The 18,890-nt window shown below is 41.1% G+C and overlaps 1 protein-coding gene across 6 annotated transcripts in view; it reads right to left on the bottom strand.

Annotated features, from left to right (window-relative positions):
- Positions 1-15,423, bottom strand: part of NEXN (nexilin F-actin binding protein) — a 56,361-nt gene extending 40,938 nt beyond the window's left edge. For all 6 annotated transcript variants that reach the window (XM_086390725.1, XM_086390727.1, XM_086390728.1 and 3 more), the window contains exon 1: positions 15,284-15,423. The gene's annotated coding sequence lies outside the window, so the exon portion shown is untranslated. The remainder of the gene's footprint in view (positions 1-15,283) is intronic.
- Between the last annotated feature and the right edge of the window lie 3,467 nt (positions 15,424-18,890).

The raw sequence follows: 18,890 nt of genomic DNA, 5'->3' as shown, positions 1-18,890 counted from the left end.
AGGGAAACTGTCCATAAAATGGACAGTTTCTACCTTCTGAACTTCACTGCTGCATCTGACACTCTATCACTTCTCTATTCTGAAATCCTTCTCACTTGGCTCATGATACCATTTCTCTCCCTGTTCCTTCATGTCTCTAACCATTCCTTCTCTTTGGAGGGTTTCTTTGCCTCTCTACACTTCTTCAGTGTTGTTTGCCCCCATGTTTCAGTCTTTGCCCTTTTCTTCTCACTCTACACTTTATTATTATTATTATTTTAACTTTACCATATTGTATTGGTTTTGCCATACATCAACATGCATTTTATTTCAATGAGTTAATACACTTTGGTTGTTTACCTCTCTGGTTTCATCTTTCTCCATACTTCCCTCCCACTCTATCACATGTCCTGAAATACTGGCCCACCTGAGCCTTTACACAGCTAGCTCCCTCAGCTTGATATTCTACTCATTCTCTTAGCTAACTCCTACTAATTCTTTAGTTCTGAAACTGTCATTTTTCTCCAGGAAGCCTTCCTTGACTCATGAGACTGGGTTAGGTGCTTCTCTGCTGCTGCTGCTGCTGCTAAGTTGCTTCAGTCGTGTCCGACTGTGTGCAGTCCCATAGATGGCAGCCCACCAGGCTTCCTGTCCCTGGGATTCTCCAGGCAAGAACACTGGAGTGGGTTGCTATTTCCTTCTCCAACGCATGAAAGTGAAAAGTGAAAGTGAAGTCGCTCAGTCGTGTCCGACTCTAGTGACCCCATGGACTGTGGCCCACCAGGCTCCTCCATCCATGGGATTTTCTAGGCAAAAGTACTGGAGTGGGGTGCCATTGCCTTCTCCACTAGTGTGTGTTAAAACAGCACTCCCATGCTTACCCTAATTATGGCATTCACCACAGTATAAGGGCTTCCCAGGTGGTGCTAGTAGTACAGAACCTGCCTGCCAATGCGGGAGACATAAGAAATGTGGGTTCAGTCCCTGGGTCAAGAAGATTCCCTGGAAGAGGAAATGGCATCCCACTCCAGTATTCTTGCCGGGCCAACCCCATGGACAGAGGAGAGAGGAGTTGCAAAGTCAGACATGACTTGAGCTTTCCAGGCAGTAGTAGAGGATGAGATGGTTGGATGGCATCACCAACTCAATGGCTTGAGTTTGAGCAAATTCTGGGAGATGGTGAAGGACAGAGAAGCATGGTGGGCTGCAGTCCATGGGATCATAAAGAGCTGGACATGACTTAGCAATTGAACAAACACAGCAACCATAATATGTGGTAATAAAGCACTTTCTTGACCACCTCCTCTACCAGAAAGTGAGGTCTTTGAGAGCATAGACTGTATTTTATATACCATTGTATCCACAGTATTTAGCATGTGCTGATATATAGAACGGAGAAGGCGATGGCACCCCACTCCAGTACTCTTGCCTGGAAAATCCCATGGACGGAGGAGACTGGTAGGCTGCAGTCCATGGGGTCGTGAAGAGTCGGACACGACTGAGCAACCTCACTTTCACTTTTCACTTTCATGCATTGGAGAAGGAAATGGCAACCCACTCCAGTACTCTTGCCTGGAGAATCCCAGGGATGGGGGAGCCTGGTGGGCTGCCGTCTATGGAGTCGCACAGAGTCGGACACGACTAAAGCAACTTAGCAGCAGCAGCAGATATATAGAAGACTTATATAATAATTGTTTACTGAATAAGTAAATCCTGCCAACTTACAGAGGAAGCACTTTATATGCTGGGATATATTGTGTGACTCTCATTATGGTTAACATTATGTGGGACTACAATATAAATAGAACACACCATTCATCACACAAATATTTATTAAGCAACTCTTATGTGCCAGGCACTCTGCCAGATGTTGAGAAATGCAGCACTGAATAGACAGACACTCTCCCTATTCTCATGTTATTAATAGTCTCCTGGCCAAAACTCTGAACAAAAGCCTTGGAACAGGATTTTTAATGGTCCAGCCCACTATGCTATCTGTAGACTCAGGTAAGATTCTAACATCAACCACACCTGATACAGAATTGAAGACAGCAGACACCATACCCCAACCTTCCCACTAGAGGCCTAAGGTCGGGGACTTCCATTCTCAGTCCACATTTTGCTCTTCTCTTACTTCCACCTGGACCTTCATCTGCATATTTGGTAAACTTTATGTTCCTTTTCTACAACACAGAGGATTGATTCCTTCCTAGTGCCTAGCTCCATGCCTGCTAATTAATAAACTATAATTTAAAATAAATCCCCAAAGCCATCATGAAAAGGTTTTCAATATCCATGTAGTAACCATCAAAGCAAAGAACTCTAAAAGATCCCATTCCTTTGACTCAATTTTTAATTCCCTTAATAAACTGTCTATACTACATTTTAAAATCTGCTGTTGAATATTTCCAAAAGATTTTCAAATTAATCTTTTGGTTTTTTTTTAAATTTTTATTTTATTTTTAAACTCTACAATATTGTATTGGTTCTGCCATATATTGAAATGAATCTGCCACAGGCATACACTTGTTCCCCATCCTGAACCCTCCTCCCTCCTCCCTCCCCATACCATCCCTCTGGGTCGTCCCAGTGCACCAGCCCCAAGCATCCAGTATCGTGCATCGAACCTGGACTGGTGACTCATTTCATATATGATATTATACATATTTCAATGCCATTCTCCCAAATCATCTCACCCTCTCCCTCTCCCACATCAGTGTCTCTTTTGCTGTCTTGTACACAGGGTTATTGTTACCATCTTTCTAAATTCCATATATATGCGTTAGTATACTGTATTCGTGTTTTTCTTTGTGGCTTACTTCACTCTGTATAATAGGCTCCAGTTTCATCCACCTCATTAGAACTGATTCAAATGTATTCTTTTTAATGGCTGCGTAATACTCCACTGTGTATATGTACCACAGCTTTCTTATCCATTCATCTGCTGATGGACATCTAGGTTGCTTCCATGTCCTGGCTATTATAAACAGTGCTGCGATGAACACTGGGGTACACATGTCTCTTTCAATTCTGGTTTCCTTCAAATTAATCTTTTGGAAATATATTCTCAAATTTCAAATATCCATTCAATCTTTGATCATTTTATCATCTCCCACTTTCATGCTTTCTACATATATTATTAGTTAACATATAGATGAGTTTCACCTACTTGTCTATAAACTTATGTGGAATTTGCTGCTATATTTGTTGCTGTATAGCAGAGAGTTCCCAGGCCCTCCTTCAACTTCACATAATAATCCTTACTAGAAATATTCATATATATTTATTATTCATGTGGATCATTATCATTATGATCAATAAACTTAAACAAAGTTTAAGGACACAAAGTTACCTTGGTTGCTATAGGAAAACTTATTAAACACAATTTCTTCAAAGTTCTTAACTGGCACATATAATCAGAATAATGATTTTAAAGTACAGGTTACATGTTGTAAAATAAAGTTTCAAAAGCTCCAGAATGGGACATCCTTGACAGTCTAGTGGTTAAGACTGTGCTGCCAATGCAGGTGGCTCGGGGCTCGGGTTCGATCCCTCGTGGGGGAACTAGGATCCTATATGCTGTGCAGTCAAAAAAAAAATTCAGAGTAACTTCCAGCCCCAGTTATTTTGATTTCTAATAATGTAACAGCTTGCCATTCTTTCTACCTTCATCAACTTGGCTACTACCTTCTCTACCACTCTGTGCTCTTTAACTCTAGTCTATGACTCCAGCTCTGCGGATGTTAACTACATAAGCCCAGAACTAAAATTCTTACCTGGGCTTATTAGGCCCTTTTGCAGGTTCTCCTAGCCTCTCTGACTTACCTTGTCTTCTCCCATTCCTTCAACCTCCCACCTTGACAAATATATTCAGTGACTATTTCTACCTCTGAGAGATTTTTTTTCTCCCTGTAGTGCATATAGTACCTTAGTTCCCCACCAGGGATGGAACCCGTGCCTACTGCAGTGGAAGCTCCGAGTCCTACCCACTGGACTGCAGCGAATTCCCTCCAAGAAAATTCTTAAGCCACTTCCTTACCAGTGAAGTATTTTCCCAAACTAACAATGGTGGTTTTCTGCATTTCACGCTAAGAATGGACTTTTTTGCTTTCAGTCTCTGACATCTCAAAATGTGCTTAGATTTTTCTAGATATATGTAGATTTTCTGGTTTCTAGATGCATCTGACATAAATCAAAAATTTTATATTAAACATATCAGATATATTAGTCTAATCTATCTTCTTTATTTAACTTTTTATTATTTCAGGAATATAGTGAAAGCAACTAATATAATCAAACCTCATATACCCACCACTAAGCTTCAACAAGTATTCGCTTTTTCCATTGTCTTCAACAATACAATCTATTTCATTTACTTTGTCCAATATCTATTTCAGCATAATGCACAATACTTTATAGATGCTCTAAATCCTCCTCCAGCTACACTCGCCACATTCTAGGCACCATGCAGTGCATCCTCCTAACACCTCAGAATTATGCCCAGAATCAAACCCTATAATTCTGGCCTTTGATTCTTTCTTGGGAAGACTTTAAAGTAACCACTCAAAGAAAACTGGTGAGTTCTCATTTGAGGAAGTCATTAATAAAATGAAGTTACGTATATCAACAAAATGTAAGAATTTTTAAAAAGTTATAATAAATTAGAGGAAAGACCTGGTTTCTCTACATTATATAAAGGAGAAGAGTGGAAACTAACAACTGAATCCCTATTATCTGCTATATATTAGGTGGTTTGCATGTTATTTCATAAACTTAGAGGTGATAAGTATGATAGAGTCAGAAATAATTGGGAAATGAAAAATTAGCTAAAATGAATAAATATGTACTTATTAATTAATTCAAAAACATTTATTAAACATCTTTCTACAATGTGCTAGACAGTATAAGGCACTACATATACAAAGATGAACGTAGAATAAAATATTTATTTTCAGGGAACTCATAGACCACATGGGATGACAGACAATCACCAAGAAAATATAAAAGGGCCCAACGTACAGGCCTGCTATTGAGGAGCTCAGAAGGCTTTTGTTTATATAGATTGTATCTACAGATATCAATGTATTAAAAATTAGAAGAGAATTTTCAAATATATACTTGTCATGGGAAATAATAACAAACCTCCTATACATCAACATAAACACATTTTATGAAAAAAAATGTATTTTCCAAAATAAAAATACTTAGGAGAATGACATTGTTTTACATGTTTGCACATCTCTTTAATATCTGGCTTTAAAAAAAGATAGCTATATTCTCATATCTACTTCTGTATTCAAACTATTGTGATATGTTGTTTTGATTGAAGTATGTAAAGAAAGTATGGCCTCATACAGATATGTAGTTATAAAAGAAAGGCCTATGGGTCCTTGAAGGGTCTTGGGGACTTCTAAGGATTCTAAAACCATATTCTGAGACTTGTTGAATTATAGGAAAAATATTCTATCAAATCACACCAGTTTTAATTCAAAAAAGAAAGTAGTTTGAGTGGGCACTCCCTGTCTGTATTCTAGAATACTAAATAAGGATTAGTTTAACAACTTAATTCTTACACTCAGTAACCTAAATACCAAGGGATTTTATATCTGGAATCTCACAGACTTTTCTTAATCTAGTATTAAGTGACTTTTCTTATCTGAGCAGGCAGATGTCAGGTCTTTAGCCACCTTAAAGGAGTAACAGCAGCACAACAATTAGGCCCCACTGTACTTTTCTAAATGTCTGAGATCTCAGGCAAGCCAGATGAATTGTTACGAAAATTAAGAGAAAACAATGACCTAAGGATAAGGTTGAACATGTGATTCATCAACAAGTTTGGTCATAATAAAGGGACGATGAATAATAAAGGGATTTAATTCCAGGTGGCACTAATGGTTAGGGATCTGCCTGCCAATGTAGGAGACACAAGAGACTCAGGTTCAATCCTGGGTTTGATCCCTGGGTTGGGAAGCTCCCCTGGAAAAGGAAAATGGCAACCCACTATGGTATTCTTGCCTGAAGAATTTCATGGACAAGAGGAGCCTGGCAGGCTACAGTCGATGGGGTTGCAAAGAGTTGGACATGACTGACTGACCAAGAACAGTACACAGAAGGGATTTAAGAATGCCAATCCAGCATATTAAGTGCTGATGTTAAATGAAGACAACTAAGTATCCAGCATAGGGTTCTGAGGGAATATTGTATGCAGTCTTACTATAGCCTGTCTATGATCTATCAAAAATGCATTTTTTTCAAACTTGACAGATTAGACCTGTATTTATAACATAGTATTTTTGTGAGGGAAACCTACTATGTACCAGGAATTATGCCTTGGTGATGGTATACAAAATATATGTGACAGCCTTTGAAATCAATTAGCTTTGTTGGGAAAAATAGATGGGACCACAACTAATGATAATACAAAGTAGTAAGCGTACATAATAGCAGGATATGTACAGAGCTATAGAAATATGGAAAAGTCATGGAAAAGATCATGGTGGGGTTAAGGAGGAGGTGGGGTTTAAGGCAGATTACACAGAGATAAATGGTGACATTTGATGTAGATACTGAAGGATAAGAGGATTTCACAAAGTAGAAAGGAGAGTAAGGACATCTAGGCAAAAGGAGCAACATGAACAAAAACATCCAAGCCTGACAGCCCACTGAAAATTTGGGGAGCTATGAGTTGTCCAGAGAATGTATGGTAAAACTAGAAAGACAGACTGGACACAGAATGGAAAGATTCCCAAATGCCAGACTAAGAAAAAGTTTAGACTTGATCCTACAGTCAATGGGAGCCAGCAAAGGATTTTTAAAGCAAACATGTAACTTAATGATACATGTATTATAGAAAAGAAAAAGAGACTGATAGCAGTGCAGAAAATTGGAGTAAAATGAGGGAAGACTACAGGGAGAAAGACAAGTACAATGATCTTGGCAAGAAAAGATAAGGGCCTGAATTAAGATGGTAGCATTAGGAATGACAAGTCATAAAAGATATTTTAGAAATAGGATTGACAAGACGTGGTAACCCATTTATTCATTTATTTAAGAAGTATTTATTAAGCTCCAACTATATGCCAGAGATGATCCTAGGCTGTGAAGAAATGAAAGTGAACAAAAAGACAAAGTCCCTTCCTCCAGGGAAGGGGGCTGTCTTGGGAGCATTATTGCAAAAATTTTGACCAATTAGATTTGGAGGGTAGAGGTGAGGAGAGGAAGGAAGGAATTGGTTCAAGGTTTTTATTTTGAGTGAATGGATGAACAGGGTTACCATTAGAAGCATGTTTAACGGGTAAAAAAAATGAGTTCAGCTTTGAACAGGTTTTACTACCTGTCAGAATTACATTAGGGGTCTTGTTATACATGTACTAAGAATTATGAATTTTTAGAGCTTATTCACAAAGACATTAAAGACCAATTAGTCAAAGCCATTCATTTATCATAAGAAAAAACAGGAGGCTCAAAATGATTCCGTGACTAATCCAAGGTTGTAAACTGTTCAGCAGCAGAACAAGGAACTAGACTCCAAGTTTCTTGACTTCTAGTCAACTACTTATTTCACTCTACCATTCTACATTTTTATCTAAAAGTACTTGAAATACATATACATGAATTGTATATATGTAAAATTAAAAGACGCTTATTCCTTGGAAGGAAAGTTATGACCAACCTAGATAGCATATTCAAAAGCAGAGACATTACTTTGCCAACAAAGGTCTGTCTAGTCAAGGCTATGGTTTTTCCAGTGGTCATGTATGGATGTGAAGAAAGCTGAGCACAGAAGAATTGATGCTTTTGAACTGTGGTGTTGGAGAAGACTCTTGAGAGTCCCTTGGACTGCAAGGAGATCCAACCAGTCCTTCCTAAAGGAGATCAGCCCTGGGTGTTCATTGGAAGGACTGATGCTGAAGTTGAAACTCCAGTACTTTGGCCACCTCATGTGAAGAGTTGACTCATTGGAAAAGACTGATGCTGGGAGGGATTGGGGGCAGGAGGAGAAGGGGACGACAGAGGATGAGATGGCTGGATGGCATCACTGACTTGATGGACATGAGTCTGAGTGAACTCCGGGAGCTGGTGATGGACAGGGAGGCCTGGCGTACTGCGATTCATGGGGTCGCAAAGAGTCGGACACGACTGAGTGACTGAACTGAACTGATGTGCTTAGTTGCTCAGTCCTGTCTGACTCTTTGTGACCCTATGGACTGTAGCCTGCACTGCAAGCAGATTCTTTACCTCTGAGCCACCAGGAAAGCCCATATACATGAATACATAAACAAATATACTAATGTTGGTATCAACTGGCATAGCAATTAATGAGGTAGACTTCAGGAAGTTTTTTAAAATGACTTAATAGCTTAATAAAAGGTGTTTCAAAAATATACTTTGGGGCTGTTATAAAGTAACTTACAGGTTGAATACTAAGGTATAGAACTCAAACTTTGAAATAATATGAAAGTCTCAAAGTAGAATATAATATTAAGTATAACAGATTATCTTAAAATATGCATGCTAATGTTCCCATTCTAAAATTTCACTGGACCTCTGTTTGACCTCTAAATGTTCTAAATTTAGTTACTTTATTTGATTTTTATATGTGCAATTAAAATATTTCAAGATAGCAAATAACGCAAGACTTAAGAATTTTAAATCATAACTCTCTATCATTTACAATAACTGTTTCATCGTGTGAAAGTATTATCTCCTTTCTCAAGGAGAACAGACTTGACAAGAAAGTGACAGCTTTAAATCTGCATTTCATTAAACTCAAGTAAATTCTTTGTCTCAACTTTTAGGAAGGTTATAGACAGAACACTTACCTATATACTAGAAGTAAATGTTAAAACCCACCTCTTTATAGAACAAACAACATTGTTTTCAGCTTCATAAAATGTGAGCCTAAATTTTTATCATTTTCTACTTGTACAAGAAATATAAACTTATGTAACCTTATTACATTTAATGAAGGTTGTAACCTTCTACTTTGAAAATTATATTATTAAACATTATAAACCTCATTCAGTTCAAAAATATGAAACTGGATCCTATTTTACCTACTTAAAATAGTGAGTTTTTTCCTCCTACCAGTACATAATTCCTCTCTGATAATCAACAATCTTTTTTTTTTTTTCCTTTGGCTGTTTCTTTCATTTTGTTTTTTAGTTTTTAATTTAGTTTTTTAGTTGAAGTACAGTTGATTTACAGTGTTGTGCCAATCTCTGCTGTATAGCATAGTGACTCACTTACACACATTTACACATTTTTAAATATTCTTTCCCATTGTGATTTATCATAGGATATTCAGCACAGTTCCCTGTGCTGTACATTAGGACCTTGCTGTTTATCCATTCTAAATGTAATAGTTCGCGTCTACCAACTCCAAGCTCCCAGTCCTTCCCTCTCCCTACCCACCTCTGCCTTGGCAACCACAAGTCTGTTTCTATGTCTGTGAATCCATTCCTGTTTTGTAGATAGGTTCATTTGTGCCATATTTTAGATTCCACATATAAGTGATATCATATGACATTTGTCTGTCTCTTTCTGACTTAGAATGATAATCTCTGGTTGCAGTCACACCAACAATCTTATTTTCAACCTGCCTCGTCATTCTTCCATATTAATATATAATACTTTGCACTCGTATGACTGTGTGGAATATTTTTCAAAGAGCATTCACCATACTCTGAGTCCCTGAAGGGAAAACCTGTGCTCTACTCCATTTTTTATCTTTAGTGTCTCACCTAGCAACTAGGACACAGTACAAAGTCAGTTCACGTTTGAGCTAGTGGGTGAATAACTAAGAGATACCAGAAAACTGTCTGATCCAAAATGAGCCCAAATGAAACTTTTGTATGATATCTCTAAAAGGAAAGCTGATGATGAGGATGCATGAATGAATGAGTGAACAAACAAACAAAATTGTAGAGAATAAAATTAAATGGAGTCAGTTTACATTAAACTAGATATCGTGAAAAACCAGATGTGGGATTCCCAAGCAAATGGATGTGGTGATTTCTGGAGCACACTGGAATTCCTCAACCCTCTTCAAGTGGAAGATGGCCTTTCAGTGAGGGACATAACTGGGAATGGAAAGACCCAGGCCTCTGGCTCCAAACAAGTGGGTAGGGCGGTTAAGTAGAAGAATAGCAGTAAACTGCACTTTATGACCAATGTGTAAGGGTTGCTAAAACTCTCCTGAAGACTTCTAAGATGGGGAAGACGTAGGATTATTTAAGAGTTCCTAGGAAAGAATTCTTTCCCAGAAGTATCTCCCCTATACTTTCTAAAATCCCATCAGTTAAAATATTTTGTTTTAGTTCTCAAAACATGGTTCCTTTCAGTTCAACTGACACTAGCAATTACAGTGTGTCAATGACAGTTAACCTCTCCTTCCCAGCTCCATGATTACATTATTTGAGAGAAGGATGTGAATCAAAATATATCTATAGCATTTAAAGTTCAGCTTCCTGGTTCCAAGTCCAGCATATCATGGCTTCAGACTTACCCTAAACTTAGATCAGGGCCCTGCATATTCAAGTGTCTATGGTCAGGTAATGTAAGTTAATGTTATGCAATATAATTGACAAATAATGTATATCAGTGATGACTAGTTATCAAACAACAGGGGATGGTAGAGACTGTGTTAAGAGGAGAGTGTGTTGTGTGCCCTGTCTGAGAAGGGAGTCACTACTTAGTTTTAGAGTATCCCTGCTATGCAGAAATGTGGACCAGTTTTGCTAAGACCTTTCAATTTTTCAAGAGAGGCTGAAAATCCATATTTCAATATAAAATGTACAATTTTGAAATATGCCTGTGGCTAAACGTGGCTTTTTGGCTCCCAAATTGTAGACCCTGATCTAAATAAACAAGCAGCACTAAGAAAATACAAAGAGACAGGGGTGGGGGCTTGTTTTGGCTAGAAAGAGGGAGGCAGAGTGAAAAGGAAGGAAATGGCAGGAAGGAGGGCCAGAAAGAAAGGCGAAGTCAAATTTCACCAACCTCAAATGAGTCCAGGCATCAAGAAGTTATGGTTTCTCAAGTATCTACTTAAGTCATTAAAGCCTAAATGTCCATTCTGTTAATCACATGCCTGGATTTCCAAAGTAGCAGCATTTCAATTCATCCATCTTGTTAAGTGTGCTGATAGGGTCATCCCTTCAAAACCAGACCCAGGGTCCAGGTTTGAGCAGGGAGGCTCTTGCCAACCAGCCTTGTAGAGACATTGCCCGCCTCCTCTACTGCCTTGCAGCGTGTAGCAACATCAGACTAGGAATCAGGACAGTAAATCCCAGGGTTTGTGTAAGGGGCTGAATGGTGATAACTCTGTTGGTTTACACTTCTAACAGAAGCCCATATAATCTAAAATCAAACTGCCTGTATCAAGACAAAAAATTTTTTCACCAACCTCAAAACCTGGCCAAGGGATGGATCCCAGACTGTCTTCTAATCAGAGAACAAAAAGGAAGAGATGACAAAAAAAAAAAAAAAAAAAAGGAGGGGGAGAAAAATAACCAACTATTGAATACTTACTAGATGGCAGATACTGCATCAATGTTTTCACATAGGTACTTTCACTGAGATATGGCATTCTGAGGGGAAAAAGTCCTATTTGTGGAGAAAGAGGGAACTATATCAAAGTACTAACAGTTTACATGTCAGATGATGAGAGCCCCTTTTTCGGTTCCCCCCAATTTTTAACCACAACTATAACATAGTTGTATTAATTTTCTAATAAAAAACAAACTTGACTGAAAGTTAAATAGCTGGATTTCTGGGTAAAAATTCATCCATCCTACCATATTGAAAGTATATTACCATGCAATGTGAAGGATGTGCTCAGTCATATGTGACTCTTTGCGACACTTTGGACTGTAGCCCTGCAGGTTCCTCCATGCATGGGATTTTTCAGGCAAGAAAACTAGAGTGGATTGCCATTTCCTCCTCCAGGGGATCGTCCCGACCCAGGGATTGAACCTGCGTCTCCTGTATTTCCTGCATTGCAGGTGGATTTTTTACCTGCTGAGCCATCTGGGAAGACCCATACTATTACAGTCAAGCCAAACCATGCACTGAGTATTTAAATAGATGAAGAAAATATAACAACTCCAAGTGTGTATAAATATGTAATCTTGATAAATGATAAAACCAGAAGGAAGAGAACATAAAAGAAACCATACAGGTGATGTAGACCACAGTTTAAATAAGAACAGAAATATGTGAAATTACTAAGAATGGTATAGGTCATTTTCCCTCTTAATTATAAAGCCAACTACTAAGATGTTTTGTGTGTCTGGCCAGCATAACATAAAATGCACAGAGTCCTCTTTTATATAAAAATATCCAGATATCTGCCCATCTGTTACATACTTTTCTACATTTACTGTAATACATTGTTTTCTTTCTTTTAGGCATGTATTTTTACTTAATATTTTTATTTGCTTTTGCATGTGTGTGTGTGTGTGCACGCATGCTCAGTTGTGTCTGACTCTTTGTGACCCAATGGACTGTAGCCTGCCAGGCTCCTCTGTCCATGAAATTTTCCAGGTAAGAATACTGGAGTGGGTTGCCATTTCCTTCTCTAGGGGATCTTCCCCACCTAGGGATCAAACCTACATCTCTTGTGTCTCCTGTACTGCAGGAGGATTCTTTAGTGTTGAGCCACCAGTGTGAAAGTGAAAGTTGCTCAGTTGAGTTCTATTCTTTGGGACCCCATGGACTATACAGTCCATGGAATTATCCAGGCCAGAATACTGGAGTGGGTAGCCCTTCCCTTCTCCAGGGGATCTTCCTGACCCAGGGGTCGAACCCACGTCTTCCGCATTGCGGGCGGATTGTTTACCAGCTGAGCCACGGGGGAAGCCCTTATTTCCCTTAATGAGTTTCAAAGGTAACAGTAGGGGTTCTTCCCCCCTAAATGAAATAGTATCTCATTTCAGGCCACTTGGGTTCTAAGCAATCTAAATTCCCAATTGTGTGTGCATGTTCTCAGTCACGTCCGACTCTTTGCAACCCCATGGACTGTATGTAGCCCACCAGGCTCCTTTGTCCATGAAATTTTCCAGGCAAGAATACTGGAGTGGGTTGCCATTTTCTACTCCAAGGGATCTTCTCCATCCAGGGATCAAATCCATATCTCTCACCTCTCCTGTGCTACAGGCAGATTCTTTACTGCTGAGCCACCAGGGAAGCTCTTAAATTGCCAATTAATCTCACCCAAATATACATACCCAGTTTTTATTCTGTTCACAAGTGAAACTCTAACCCAAATACCTCAAATGTAATTTCAGGGGAAAAATACTGTTCAAAAACCTAGATAATGCATTCCTTTGTTGATGCTAAATATAGTCATCTCAAGATGACATACATTTTGACAATGATCAGTCTTACATATCAAATTTTCAAAAACAGCAAGATTCCATTTTCAGGTGAGCAGGAAAAATTGCTATTCTCTACATTTCAGTTTAAAATGGATTTAAAAGTGTGACTCTTTCATGAAAATGGAATTACATCAATACTGTTTTAAGGTAAACTGGATTTTAAAGAATCTTGTGGTTTTTACTTTGGGCTCTTTAAGGGAATCACTGCAGATAAAATACAGAATTGCCCACATTTTTCTTTAAAATATTCCAGTTAAAATACAAAATATTTTTAAAAATAGGAGGCTAATAGCTGTGAGAATCTTAATTAACTACATTAAATAATGAAAGTTTATTTATACTGGTATGTGTGTGTGCTCAGTCCTGTCAGACTCTTTGGGACTCCATGTAGTCCTGCCAGGCTCCTCACTTCATGGGATTCTTCAGGGAGGAACACTGGAGTGGGTTGCCATGCCCTCCTCCAGGAGATCTTCCCCACTCAGGGATCGAACCTGACTTTTCTGCCTCTCCTGCATTGGCAGGTGGGCTCTTTACCACTGAGCCACTTGGCAAGCCTTATTACTAAATATACCTCCTCAAAAAAACAAAACAAACCTTGTCCCTCAATTTAATTCATTATTCACTTTTCCACCCTACTGGACTTCAAAACTGAAAAGAATTTCAGACTTATGTGTATTCTGCATTTTCTTAGGGCAGAAATTTAACCTGTTAAAAGGATTATCAGGGGGAAAGTAATGCAATTCATTCAATGACTGACGGATGACTAAGATGGTATAAATACTTAAGTTGACTTAATCATGCTACCCAACACATAGTTATGCTGTGACTCGAAGACCCGTGGGCCCACACATGAATTCATTAACAAAATTTAGCTGGTGAATGATGCTCCAGTTGCTTCGCTCATGGAACTGATTTCTTTCTTATTATGGCTTATTTCTTTTCTCTACCTGCCTCCTACCCAAGGACAGACATTTTGTTAGGACATAGCCTTATGCTATTTTTATCTTGTTCTCCTTCTGTCCTCTCTCTCTCTCTTCCCCCCACCCCGCTTTCCAACTCTTTGTTCACATTCTGGACCTTAAATAAATATGAAGTGAAGACCTTGAAGCCATCAACGATTCTGAACTTGGCTATTTTCTTTACAAAAGCCATTAATAATAAATATATATATATATATTTTAGCATTTGTAGAGCGTTTCACAGTTTACAAACAGCTGGAATGGCTGGCGTTTTTAAAGAGTATATAGTCAAGGGAGGTCTCGAGAGGTGATTCCATCACTCATTCCAAGTTCAGCTCTAGCTGCACAACTCCCAACATCCGACCTCGGACAGAATCGCGAAAAACTAGTTTGGAGGGAGGGGGCAGACGACGGGTAGTTAAATCACATCTCACTCCCCAGCCTCCCACTGGGACAGACAGGGAATGATTTCTCTCAAAAACAGCAGGCAGTGCCGGCGGACAAGGAGACAGCGCCGGGGGCACGTGGTGGGGGAGGACGCGGCACTTTACCTGCCGGGCCCACTGGGACCGAGCAAGGGGTCGGGAGCCCGCTCCACTTGCAGAAGATCACTCCCGGAGGATCACTGCCTGCGGGACCCAGAAAGCTCCCGAAACTGCACACATAGGGCGCAAGCTGAGCTGAAGCTGCGGAGCTGGGCAGGGATGTCGCGGCCAGAATCTGCCCAAGGCCGGTGACCGCGGAGAGACAGCCAGGCCGCCCCGGCCCGCCCCGCGCCGCGCGGAGCCCGGGGATGCGGCTCCGAGGGCCGGTTCGCTCGCGCCGAGGACCAACACATCCACACAGCTGGATGGACCCCGGCCAGGAGCCGCGGCGCGCGTCCCCGCCGCCCCCGCCAGTCCCCCAAGGGGAGCCGACGGCTCGATCTCGGCCGCCCCAGTCCCACGTCCCCCCGACTCCTCTCACCCTCCTCAAGCCAGCGACACGCGAAGGTCCGGGGTGCGCGCGCGGAGGCTGTGCGCGTCGGGCGCCGGGGTGTGGGCAGGGGTCCGGGTGCTCCAGCCGCCACTCCAGCCGCTGCGATCTCTCTGGCCGCCGCCGCCGCCGCCCGCTCCAACAGCAAGTTTCCATAAAAGTCCTGGTGCGCAGCCTGTTCCCGCATTCCAGGCGGGCCCAGAGCCGGCTGCAGCTGTTCCAAAACACGAGGCCAGTTCCCCCAACCCCCGCCTCCGCCGTATCGCCCAGAGAGGGGTGGAGAGTCGAGAAGGAAGGCGGGCGAGGGGGGCGGTGGCTGCCAACTTTCCGCCGGGACCTGCCGGTCGCCCGACTCTGGATCCCGGAGCTGACCCCCTCCCCTCGGGTCCGCCTTCGCGTCCCGGCGGGCTCCGGGGAAAGGAAGCTGCCTCCCCAGTGAGGAGCGGGAGCTACTGGAGTGGGATTCGGAAACAGGCTGCAGCTGCCTTCCCTCTACCCACTAACGGTTTGCTCTAGGGCCTGCTTCTCAGCTGAGCTATCGGTTCTGGGGTCTAAGTAGCCAAACCACCACCTCATCTTCATCCAAAGCGTCGCCCCTCAGCCAACTTTCCTTTTACTGCTGAGAGCAGAGACCAGCAGACCCGGGACCACTTCATCTGTCTGTTGCTCTCCTTCTCTTGGTTCTGGTCTTTTACTCTCAACAGAATGGTTGATAGAGAAAAGTGGACGAAAGAGAGGATGCGAAAGAGGGGTGGACGCGGAGGAGGAGGCGTAAAAAGAAATAAGATTTATATAATATCCCAGTTTTCCTTAACTGAGGGCAAATCATCTCTGGTCTTTCTAAATCCACATTAAGGCATCTTGCAAATATTAGCACCAGCTAATTGAATATTAGAACTAGATTGAATATTTTCAATCTGGACCATCAGCCTGTCAATTAAAGCCATCAGACAGTCCATATTAAAACCTGAAATACTCATTTAATGGGGACATTTTCCTGGTGGGGGAGATCTTCAAGTCTTCACTGCGTGCATAAGATGAATATCAATTTAATGAATGAATAAACAAAACTGAACTAGCATCTACACAAACCAGGGACAACCACCTCCAACTTCTAGCACTAGCAAGACAGTGGTGCTCAGGTTACATTTTCAAAGATGTTGAAAAGGTCTTCTGGTCTTAACTACAACCTTCTTTATCCACCCCATCCCCATACACTATTTGCTCAGGATGGCAATTCTTTTAAGAGGTATAAGCCATTCATTCTTAAATTACAGAAAAGTTCTAGATTGGTTAATTAAAAAGCAGCTATTTAAACTTGTTATCTTGCTCCCTTCAGTACCATCACCCTGACCTTCTTCGATTCATGGAATTTTCTGTGGTCACTCCAGTTGCCCAGCCTTTGCATAAGCTGTTCCCCCTGTATGAAATTCTCTTTCCCTAGACTCTTCACCTACCTAAATTCAACATATGCTTTTGCTATCTGCTTATATGTTGCTTTCTCAGAGCAGTCTTCCTTTTACCCCAATCTGTATCAGTCCCTGGGCTTTCAATGTGGCTCAACGATAAAGAATCCACCCACAATGTGGGAGAAACTGGTTTGATCCCTGGGTCAGGAAGATCCCCTGGAGTAGGAAATGACAACCCACTCTAGTGTTCTTGCCTGGAAAATTCCATGGACAGGAGTCTGGGCTGCAGTCCATGGGATCACAAAGAACTGGACACAACAGCATGCATGCACGTATCAGTCCCATTACAAATTCTTATTCCACTCTTCCTCCCTACACTTACCAATTTATAATTACACTTTTATATTTATGACTTAAAGAAGTGAGAGAAACTCTCCTAAAGGATCTACTCAGCAGATTCACCAGACACAACAAAGCTCTTCATTCTATAAACTTTGCTAGCTACCCACAGCATGCAAAGCTGTGTCTTCTCCCCTCGATTCATTATTCATTCACTCAACAAATATTTAGTTCTACTTAGGATACACCAGTCACAAAACAAAAAGCCCTGCCATCATATGACATATATTCTAGTGGAAGAGGACAGACAGTAAGCAGATAAACAGCTTAGTAATAAGCAATACAGATAAAGCAGAGCAGAAAAGTAGGAAATGCTGGGAATGGAATGGCTGGATATTATCCCTTTGGATAAGAGTTTAGAGAAAGCCTCATATGAGAAAAGCCTATGAGCCATGTAAGTATCTGGAGATCTCTGTGAGAAGATTGGTCTGGGAGGAAGTGCAAAGGCCCCATGAAAGATGCTATCTGACATATTCTACAAAGAACAAGAAGGCCATGTGAGGCTAAATAGTTCAGTTCAGTTCAGCCACTCAGTGGTGTCTGACTCTTTGGGACCCCATGAACCACAGCATGCCAGGCCTCCCTGTCCATCACCAACTCCCAGAGTCCACCCAAACTCATGTCCATTGAGTAGGTAATGCCGTCCAACCATCTCATCCTCTGTTGTCCCCTTCTCCTGCCCTCAATCTTTCCCAGCATCAGGGTCTTTTCAAATGAGTCAGCTCTTCACATCAGGTGGCCGAAGTATTGGAGTTTCAGCTTCAACATCAGTCCTTCCAATAAACACCCAGGACTGATCTCCTTTAGGATGGACTGGTTGGATCTCCTTGCAGTCCAAGGGACTCTCAAGAGTCTTCTCCAACACCACAGTTCAAAAGCATCAATTCTTCGGTGCTCAGCTTTCTTTATAGTCCAACTCTCACATCGATATATGACCACTGGAAAAACCATAGCCTTGACTAGACGGACCTTTGTTGGCAATGTCTCTGCTTTTTAATATGCTACCTAGGTTGGTCATAACTTTCCTTCCAAGGAGTAAGTGTCTTTTAATTTCATGGCTGCAATCACCATCTGCAGTGATTTTAGAGCCCAGAAAAATAAAGTCAGCCACTGTTTCCCCATCTATTTGCCATGAAGTGATGGGACCGGATGCCATGATCTTCATTTTCTGAATGTTGAGCCTTAAGCCAACTTTTTCACTCTCCTCTTTCACTTTCATCAAGAGGCTCTTTAGTTCTTCTTCACTTTCTGCCATAAGGGTGGTGTCATCTGCATATGTGAGGTTATTGATATTTCTCCCAGCAATCTTGATTCCAGCTTGTGCTTCATCCAGCCCAGCGTTTCTTATGATGTACTCTGCATAAAAGTTAAATAAGCAGGGTGATAATACACAGCCTTGACGTACTCCTTTTCCTATTTGGAACCAGTCTGTTGTTCCATATCCAGTTCTAACTGTTGCTTTCTGACCTGCATACGGGTTTCTCAAGACGCAGGTCAGGTGGTCTGGTATTCCCATCTCTTGAAGAATTTTCCACAGTTTGTTGTGATCCACACAGGCAAAGGCTTTGGCATAGTCAATAAAGCAGAAATAGATGTTTTTCTGGAACTCTCTTGCTTTTTTGATGATCCAAAGGATGTTGGCAATTTGATCTCTGGTTCCTCTACCTTTTCTAAAACCAGCTTGAACATCTGGAAGTTCATGGTTCATGTATTGCTGAAGCCTGGCTTGGAGAATGTTAAGCATCACTTTGCTAGCGTGTGAGATGAGTGCAATTGTGCGGTAGTTTGAG

Source organism: Bos grunniens, chromosome 3 (assembly GCF_055505025.1).
Source record: "Bos grunniens cultivar Pamir isolate PY7600 chromosome 3, Bosgru_T2T1.0, whole genome shotgun sequence".
In the NCBI taxonomy this organism is placed as follows: Eukaryota; Metazoa; Chordata; class Mammalia; order Artiodactyla; family Bovidae; genus Bos; species Bos grunniens.
The sequence above is the reverse complement of the archived record's forward strand: the minus strand, read 5'-3'. Positions and strand labels throughout refer to the sequence as shown.